The 10,151-nt window shown below is 41.9% G+C and overlaps 1 pseudogene; it reads right to left on the reverse strand.

The window, feature by feature from the left end:
• Nucleotides 1-945: 945 nt before the first annotated feature.
• On the reverse strand, nt 946-2,284 carry LOC118626187 (annotated as a pseudogene).
• Nucleotides 2,285-10,151: the final 7,867 nt, after the last annotated feature.

Raw genomic sequence — 10,151 nt, forward strand, 5'->3', positions numbered from 1 at the left:
TGCTAATTACCTACTGTTGACTAGAAGCATTACCAGTAACATAAATCATTGATTAACACATATTTTTGTGTTGTATGTATTATATATTGTTTCCTTGCAATAAAGTAAGCTAGAAAAAATAAACTGTTTCTAAAGAAGTTATACAAATTTTTTTTAATCTGTGTATAAATGGACCCACACAGTTCAAACCTACATTGTTCAAGGGTCAACCATATTCAGTCTGTAGACATGTGACAGAATAAAGTCAGCTCTCAAAGTAAATATGAGTCAAGTTTGTGAGTCAAGACTGTGGTTAAGGAAGCACAGCAGAGACTTCATCACCTGATTTTAAGGTCCCAAAGGTGTGTCTAAGCTGGAGAATACCTCAGACATCAGGCCATCTTCAAATGAAAGAGGAGCAGGTCTCGAAGGGAGCTGCCCACCATCACCAGAAAAATGAATGATACGGGAGGTCTTCTGATGCCTAGTCCCGTGTCTTCCTGCCACTGCCTAAGAGAAGTGCTCTCCTGCAGGGCACTGGCTGCCCACACACTCACGGGAGTCTGCAGATCTCTGGAGAAGAGGGCGAGAGTATAGGCTTGCCACGCCAGAAATGCCAGGGTGTGTGCCTGCCATTCACTTTGTTTCCAACCCTCCTCAGAGAACCCTACCTCCTGAGGTGGACCATACATTCCATTTGCACCCTTTCATGGTACTTTTTGGGGAGGATGGTACAGATGTTAGTTTTTTTCTGTGTGTGTGGTCTTTTTAAATTTATTGAAAGGCAAATCATTTACTTTCCAGAGACAAAGTCCAGCTGCATATAACTTTTGCTATTATTTCCTTGTTCTATCACTTTCCAGCATCCAACAGCATTCAGCAAAATAAGTTAATAGTTATTGGTGTCTGGAGAAAGGTAAAAAAGAATAAAATAACTAAAAGGACACAGATGGCAGAGATACAACATTACTGCCAAAGCAGGTGAATGCGGAACCATCGTTGTCTTGCCAGGCTTTGTGTGAAGCTTGCATTTTTCTTATCTTATCTTTGTCTTTCTTAGTTTGCTGGGCCCCAGACTTCTGGGCCTGGGTCTGTAGTAACTGAGCTGCTGCTTTCTTCTGGAATTTGTTCACTTCCTCCTCCAGCTCCTTCTTGTTGTCTTACACTTTCTTTTTCTCTTCTTGGTGTGTCTGCTGTAGGAGGTCAAACTTCTCGTGGAGCTCTTTCTCTGCCTCTTTAAGTTCAGCTTCTTTTCCTTCACTCTCATAACAAACGTTTGTCTCATTTCTTCTTCTTTCTTCTGAAGTTCTCCCAGAAATTTGTTCCTTTTTGCTTCATATGTCTCCTGAAGACTGAAAGGCTTGTTGTCAGTGTCCTTGAACCCCCATCTCCTCGAGCTTACAAGCACCTGTACAACTCATAGTGGTGGGTGTGAGTCTGTTCTTGCAAATCTTCCATGTTCACATGGATCAGCATGTCCCGAAGTTTCATTAAGTCACAATGGTTTTCATTCTCAATCTGCACCACACCACACCACACCGGTACTGCCTGGCCTTAGCCATCTTGTTGCCGATCTTCACCTCTTCATTGCTGCCGACCACTGCAAATGGCAGGTGGACACTCATTGTTGAATTAATCTCTGCCACTGTCTCTTCCTCAATGGGGTACTGATATATCTGGACTCCATTGCTGACCAGTTCGCTCATGATCTTACTCTTGAATTTGTGCAGTTTGTTCTTGGCAATGGTGTCAGCTTTTGCAATTATTGGAATGATGTTCACCTTATTGTCCAGATTTTCATAGTGACCAGGTCCAGGGACTTCAGTGAATGTCCAGTAGGGGCAATGAAGTAGAGGCAAGTGTGGGTCCTGGTGTCGTGGTATTTGAAGAGAGAATGTTTGATCTTCACTTCCTTTTACAAGTAGGCCTCATACTGGGCATCAATATATTCCACTATTGGCTTGTAGCTGTCATCTTTATTTATCTGGTCTCCAAATCCCAGGGTGTCCACGATGGTTAATTTTAGCTGGACATTGCTTTCCTGGGGCTCCTAACTTCTGGCTTTTAACCGGACACCTGGTTCATTGTGAGAAGCAGGGTCACTTTCAAATTTGGTGTTGAATAAAGTGTCCATTAGCGTGGACTTACCGATGCCCATCTCACCAACACACACAGTGTTGAAACAGAACCCTTTAGATGTAGGCTTGTTGACCAGCTGGTCACGAAGACTGTCAAATCCCACATGGCCAGAAAGGGACAAGTTTCGAAGCTCTTCCTTAGCCGGCCCCCCCACGGCCACGACCATCGCAGCTGCAGCTCCGGCTGTGGCTGCGCCCGGGTGCTCTTTGCCAACGCTGGCTGCTGCTGGGGCTCCAGCTCCCGCTCGCCTCCCCTGCGCCTCCCTTGCGGCTGCGCTCTGCTTGCGCCCGGCTCCTGCAGCATCTGCTCAGATGTTGTTTTTGATGGAAAGAGCAGAGATTCCTGGTTCCAACCCCATCTAGGCTTCCCATGAATTCATTCTCTGGTTTCATAGGAGCAGGATTGAAGGTCACTACCACGTAACATTGCTGCCTCAGGTCTGGTCAGAGCCTCCACACAGTTAGCATCCTGTTTTCTAATATGTAAATTGTCAACTTTCATGATTTGGTTGTTTACCCCCAACAGATCTGAGTGTGGCAGCATGTGCTATGATGCCTCGCCACCCTCTGTCTCCCCCCTGCTGGTCCAGAGACCACACTCTGAGTGGCAAGTGTCTGTAACAGGGCTCAGCCAACCATGGCTCACAGGCCAGATGCCTGTTTTTGTAAATAGAGTTTTACTGGGGCACAGCCATGTCCAGCTGGGTAGTTCTAACAGACTATATGACCTGGACCTGGAAGCCTAAAATATTTACTGTCTGGCTCATTAAAAAAAAAAAAAAAAAAGATGCCTACCCCCAGCATATAATATTCTAATGCTGGCATATCTGTTACGAACTTGACGTCACAGGTCAGTAGGCCATGCTCACAAGAAGGTGGCAAATCAGAGGCCTTGCAGGAAGGTCCAGGTGGATTTTGAAATCCCAGCAATTATTAGCTCTTCTGAATTCCTTTTGAAGCTTTCAGATTTGGTTTACAATATTGGTAGTGAAAATTGTCTGTGTGTGTGTGTGTATGATCAGAATGTACTGAGAAAAAAGAAAAAAAAATTTATATACTTCTTTGAAAGTTCTTTGGCTAATGTCTTAAGCTGTGCAAAAAAAATTCTAATGAATTACTATCATTTAAAAGTTTTTTTCATTTAAAAATATACAAGTAATATATGTTTATTGAAAAAAACATATATACATACAATATTTATAATCTGAACATTCAGAAATAACCACTATTCTATTTTAGTGTGTAAGTTTCAGGCCATTTCTATACATACATATACCATGTGCCACAGGGTAAACTGTATCTCTAGCTTTGTTTTTCTCATTCCTAAAGTGGGGAGAATAATAATAATACCTGTGTGAGATAATAGAAGATATATATTGGTCTGTGCCCCTGCTCCCAACACAAAGCTCCTGAAACCCTCATAAGTTCCTGTGTGGTAAGGGCACCAGGAGCAGCTTGGGTTCTAATATTTGGTCTTTGACCCTGGGTCCTGACACAGGGTTCCTGCCACACTTATAATTTCCTGGGTGAAGGCAGTGTCTTTGTTCTTTTCTATTGTTGTTGTTAATCCTCACCTTAGGATATTTTTCCATTGACTTTTAGATAGAGTTGAAGAGGGGGGGGGGAGGGAGATAGAGAGAAACACGGATGTGAGAGAGACACATCGATTTGTTGCCTCCTGCACGGCCCTGACCAGGGCCAGGGATTGAACCTGCAACTCAAGTACAAACCTGAGACCTTTCAGTCCTCTGGCCAATACTCTAACCACTAAGCCAAACTAGACACTAGGATGGGTCTGTTGTTCTAGTGAGGATACTCCAGGTGGGCTCCTGGGTAAGGGCTGGTTACCAGACAGACCAAGTCATGGTTAGAAGCTTGGAATTTTTTGCCCACACCCCCTTCTCTTAAGAAGGGGAAAAGGCTGAAAATGGAGTTTGTAACTGATGGTGCCTGTGTGATGAAGCCTCTATAAAAGCCCAAAGTCCAAGGTTCATAGAGCTTCCAGGTGGGTGAGCATGTAGAGGTGTTTTGGGGGGAGTAGTGCACCTGGACAAGTCATGGGAGCCCTGCACCCCTTCCCACATCCTTGCCTTATGCATTCTTCCATCTGGATGTTCATCTGTATTTAGCAGGCGTCTGAAGTGGGGTGGGGTCTGTCCCATAGGACTGAACCCTTGACCTGTGGGATCTCACGCTATCTCCAAGTAGATGATGTCAGAACTGAGTCAAATTGCAGGATACCCAGCTGGTGTCACAGAACATTGCTTGGTGTGGAGACCCCTTCCCCCACATACTTGCTGACCAGAAGTGTCAGAAGTGTGCATGTTCTCTGTATAATTGTACAGATGGTTCCTGATTTTTTATTTTTCAACTTTATGATGGTGTGAATGCAATATGAATTCAGTAGCAACCATGCTTTGAATTCTGAATTTTTATCTTTCCTTGGGCTAGAACATGCGCACGATGTCATGATGCTGGGCAGCAGCAGTGAGATGATTGTGGCTGACATAGGCTAATATAAATGTAAGGCAGACCAGGCTAAACTGCAACATTTAGTAGGTTTGGTGTATTAAATGCATTTTGACTTATAATATTTTCAATGTATGATGGGTGTATCAGAACGTAATGCCATCGTAGGTTGAGGAGCATCTGCAGTGTGAAAGCAGACACAGGAGAAACACAGGGAAGAGAGGCACAGTAGAGAAGAACTAGATTTCTCCCTACATGAGAAGGAAAAAACTGAGGTTTTTATTATAATTTCTCACAGGGTTGTTGGTAAGATTCAGTGAGATCATGTCTGTAAAATGCTGAGCTCATGCTAAGAGTTTAATATAGGTTTCCCCTGATTTCTGAAAGGTCTCATTATGCCACTTTACGAAAGACCTGCATTAGGACAGTAATGGGTTTTTGACATAAAAGCAAAAATTCTCTTTGGGTTTCTTTGGCCAGTGAAAACAGGTACTTATGTAAGTCTTTCATAAAATCGAAATGGTGTAATACAAACTTTCAGAAAGCAGGGAAACTCTTCACTTTACAGGATTGGGGTTTAGATTGCATAGGAATGCTCCACTTTCAGATAGTGGAGACAACCAAATAGGTTAAGTTTTGGAAATGAGATTCAGCTGCTTTAACTGCCCTGGAGGGTTTGGAGGCCAGGTATAAAGTTGGGTCACTCCACTTCCATCAGTCTCTGCGGGAGGGAACTCACAAGACCACCCTACCTCCAGGGACGCAGGGGAGTGCAGTGTGGCTGGGCAGGCCCACGCAGCATGAGGCTGGGACTGCAGTGGGGGAGAGTGGATTTTGTTGGAAAGCTAATCTCCACCACAATATATTTGACCCATTTTTCTATGTTCATCTGTTGCTTTATCATATGTGAGAGTTCTTCATAAATTAATGATAGTAACCTTAAAACTCATGCAAACTTTTCCTTGGCATCCTGTCTCATGGTTCTGCTTGTTGATGGGGGTTCTCCATCTTAAAATATAACTTTTAGTAACATATGCATATATACATATTATAGAAAAATTGAAAATAACAAGAATTGGAAAATAAAAATTGCTCAGAATTCCACAACTACAGAAAACAACTCTGTTAACACCTTGATATAACTGATGCGTATGTGTGTTTCTTCAGAGACACTGAAGTGTCCACTCTATATTCTATATATAATTATATATCCTGCTTATTTATTTTAAATCCTATTGTGGGAATTTTTCCATGCCACTGGAATTTATTTAAAAACATAATTTTAATGAATGCTTAATATTCCATTGTATTGATGTTCAATATTTTAATAATTTTTCTAATTTTAGGCATTTAGATTGTTTCTGATATTTTCACTATTGCAAATGTCTCAGTAAGCATTTTTCTTCACAAATTCTTGGCCATTCCTTCTGAGCACTCACTCTGTGCCAGGCAATGTGCCAGGGTTAGGGAGACGCCAAAGATAAAGCAGATATCACCACTCCCATCGTCCTGGGCTCACAGTTTCAACCCTGCTTGTTTTTTCAACATGAGCTTCTAGAAGTGGAATTACTTGTGTCAAAGACACAGAGAAAGAAGCTGAGACAAAGGGAGCAGCTGAGTATTATGAAGGGAGGAGCACCGAAGAGGGATCTGCCAGCTTCTGTGGGGCCAAGATGGCCATTTCCTAGGGCTGCACTGACTCTGGATGAACTTTTGCCATGAGCCATACCCTGATGTCCAATGCCCTGCTTATGTGGCAGGCTGCTGTTCCTTTAAGGCTTGGTTCAAACTTCCCTTAAAGCAAACATATTAGTAATGAAGCTGTATACATGTTCTTCTTTGGAATAGTGAACTTCAATGTCCAGCATGATGGGATCCAGAATTTTGGCAGAGTGGTTGGTGCAATGACAATTTAAACAGCTGCAGTGGTCAGTTCTGCCTGTGACACTTGTGGGGTCTCAGGCAAAAGCATAAATGAAGGCCCACTTACCACAGGTCTAAATACGTAAAAGTTTTCATCAAACTGTTAAACAAAATATGTTCTTATTCTCTTGTTTTTGCAAATATATCTTTCTGATGATCTGAAGACCAGGCTCAAATTTAAGATTTCTGAGCACATTGAGGTTATTAACATGCATACACAGTGGTGCTCACAAGCCTGTTCTGGGCCCTTGTCCTACTCCCTTTTCTTTTCCCCAATTCGAGAGGACTCCAAGCTCCCACTGGCTGCCCCTGTTTGCCCCTAGGACCTGGGGGTGTGATCCACCCCAGTAGAACAGACCCTGGGGAGTAGATCCATGTAGGGCCTAAAAGTAGGAATGGGCAGTTTGGGCAGGAAATATAGGTTCCCAATGACCTAGAACATGATATAGGAAAAAAAGGGGGGGGCTCCAAATGGGCACATTCTCACCCCAGTGAGTGGGGTCTACACTGGTGCCCTGGAAAGCCTGGGGTCGGGGTAGGGACCCCTCCTGCCTGGGTCTAAGGCAGTGGTACTTAACCTTCCTAATGCTGCCACCCTTTAATACAGTTCCTCATGTCGTATGTGGGTGTATCTGCACGTGGGCAGGCCTGCCTGGAGACGGATAGAGGAGCGGTGTCTCGGTTCCTAAGACTATCAGAAATATGTGTTTTCAGGTGGTCTTAGGCGACCCCTCTGACAGGTTTGTTCAACCCCCAAACGGTCACAACCCAGGTTGAGAACTGCTGGTAAGGTATGCAGCTAACAGCTACTGTTTAGTGAGCTGTGCTATGAGCCAGGTTCTGTTCTCCATGTTTTCTGTGCCTGTTACTTCCAAATGCCAAGTGTTCAAGTACTTGCTCAACCCACAGGTAGTAACAGCCCAGCCAAGGTCCCACCTGGTAATCAGACTCCAGATTCCACACTCTTAATGCATTGCTTTACTCCTTCTCAAAACAAGACAGGAAGCTTTGGATTAGATTATCCCAAAACCCACTTCCTTCCCTATGATGTGATTCAGCTGTGTAAGCAGGGCATGTCCCAGTCTGGCCAATTCTGTAATGAGGAGGGTCCAGAGATCACTAAGGTACTAAGTCTAATATCCCATAACTCCACGATTTCATACCAGCTCACTCACTTCAGACACTCCCTAGAGATAAGTTCTATTATTAAATATTCTGAATCTGGATTTGGTTGATCATTTATGAACACAGGTTATAGTTTCTTCATCTGAGTTTCTTCATGGTTGTCTTCCTGAGTGAGAATGTTGAAATGGCTCTTTCCAGATAGAGTTCTCTCTTGTCATCATGGAAATAATGTGATTTTTCTCCTGCTCCCAGCAAATCACAGTGTAGAGTAAATACATTTCCTTGGAAATGCTACTAATTCTAAGTTTTTCCAGAATAAAAGTATTTTATTTAAAAAAAAAAAAAACAGATTACGGAAGCCTTTTTACTTGCATTTCAACATCTTGGATGTGTGGATAATGTTTTGAGCTAGTGTTTAATCCCATTTCTTTGTTGCCGGGTATAGGAACAATAACTGGGTCATTAGACAGTCTTTCACTTCCTCTCTGTGCAGACCAGCTCGGGATCTTTGATAAGGACCTTGGGAAAAGGTGACTCCCCTGTGTCCCAGTGTCCCTCAGCAGTAATCTCAGCAGTCCCCTCATTGTGTCTTCAGGCTGCAAAGGCACATGGAATGAATATTTTCCCTAAATTAAATCTATAAAATATTTCTTATCTCCCTTATTCCCCCTTGGACAAAGGCTTAAGAGGAATTGATGTAGAATTTTGGTCAGTTAGATAACTCCCTGGCATAGTTCTAAAAATACTACCAAAGAGGGGAGTTCTGTCCAGTAGGAGTGATTTCAATATGTGTAAGTTTTTCCCATGGACCATGGCAGGACGGTTCTATGTTTTACTGTCCTCACATATCCAATGGTGAGTTTGTTTCATTCTTTTGTGCATGTTAACATCTTCAGACCTTGCAACTACCCTCTGGATCTATTCAGAGTTCTGTGAGGTAGGAGGAGTTATGTGTTCTTCCTACAGAAATATTTTGTGTCTGTGCTCATTGAGTCACAGATCCACTTGGTCATTTTCTAAGACTCAGTCTCAAATTATTTTTCTCTCTAGAATACCATTCAGTGACAATTTAGCATGCCTTTAGGATAATTATCCCAAGTCATGAGTTCTAATCTTAACTGTGCTGCTTCCTGACTTAGAGATCCAGCTCTGTGTATCTGATTCATTGATGGTGGGTTGGAGACAGAAGTACTTGCCTTGCCTATCTGGAGAGTTGGGTAGTCATTTAACTGAGGATTGTTTCAACAGACATGAATGGATTAACAAATGAGATAGGAAGGTGAGTGAGACATGGTTTCTGCTCTCAATGAAAAATCAGCAGGGAAATGGCTGACTGTGGTATGGTATGTAGGTGAAAGAAAATTGAAACTTTTAAAGTGCTTTGCATGAAAAGTTACTATTGTTTCACATTTGTGGAGTGACTGCAGCTCTGAGAGCCAGTACCAGTCTGGGACTCTCAGAGGTGAGTTAGTTTGCGTTATCAGTTCCAGTGGAAAACGTTTGCAGTGGCACCAAGGACAACCTCATGGCTCATCTAATGGCAGCTTCTGGAAATACAGACAAAAAGCCTGAGCAGAAATTGCTTCTAAGGACTAACCTTGCAAAACACCAAACCATTCTGTCACAATTTTCCCCAATTGTGTTCCATATTCTTTCTGTAGATGTAAATAAGTGTGGTTAAAAAAAAAAGAAAAAGAAAAAAGGTTGTGGGCTCACATATGTTTGAGATATGTTATGTAATACATGCCCCTTGAAAATTTATAATATGTGTCAGCAGATAAAAGACTCCCAAATGGAAAGTTGTGTGTTAAGTAAATCTATTTAATTCTGTTTAATTTTAATTTGTGCATGGAAGACATTTTAGGGCCCCACATTGTAATATTGGTTGACAAGGCACCTGTTTGGGAAACTCTGGATAGTAAAGTTTATGGCAAACATCCTGGGTAATTACAAGAGGAACCAGATGAAAAATTATAGGTACCTTGGTACAAATTTATTTCTAGTTGTGGAGAACAAAAACAACCCAAAACACATGATCTACTGACTACAGATCAGTAAATGAAAACACAAATGTATGTGCTTATTGTATTATGATTTATGATTTATACAAGGGATGCAAATGTGCTAATCCTGTCAGCATTTCATTTTACCTTTCTTCTTAACTCATTTGAATATTATTTCTTATCTAAACTTAATATTTTATTTTAAATCTAGATTTGAATCTCTACTCTGTTACTTTTACAAATTTACAAGTTATGTGACATCTCTACGTCTTAATGTTGTGAGGATAAGGAAAATACTGCAAGATCATTTTGCACTGTGCTCAGCACACAGTAGGTTTCTTGTAAATTATTGCTTTCATCTGCCCTACAAACTATTATTAAACATGCCTGTCACAGCTTTATCTGAAGTCTATAGGATTTTGAAATAAAGTTAGTACTAATTGCCTAAAGCTGTTGTAGACTGGAGGGAATTTTTTTTTCATGCTTATTCATCTTGTACAGTCAAAAAAAAAAA

The sequence above is a fragment of the Molossus molossus genome, unplaced genomic scaffold (genome assembly GCF_014108415.1).
Source record: "Molossus molossus isolate mMolMol1 unplaced genomic scaffold, mMolMol1.p scaffold_m16_p_12, whole genome shotgun sequence".
In the NCBI taxonomy this organism is placed as follows: domain Eukaryota; kingdom Metazoa; phylum Chordata; class Mammalia; order Chiroptera; family Molossidae; genus Molossus; species Molossus molossus.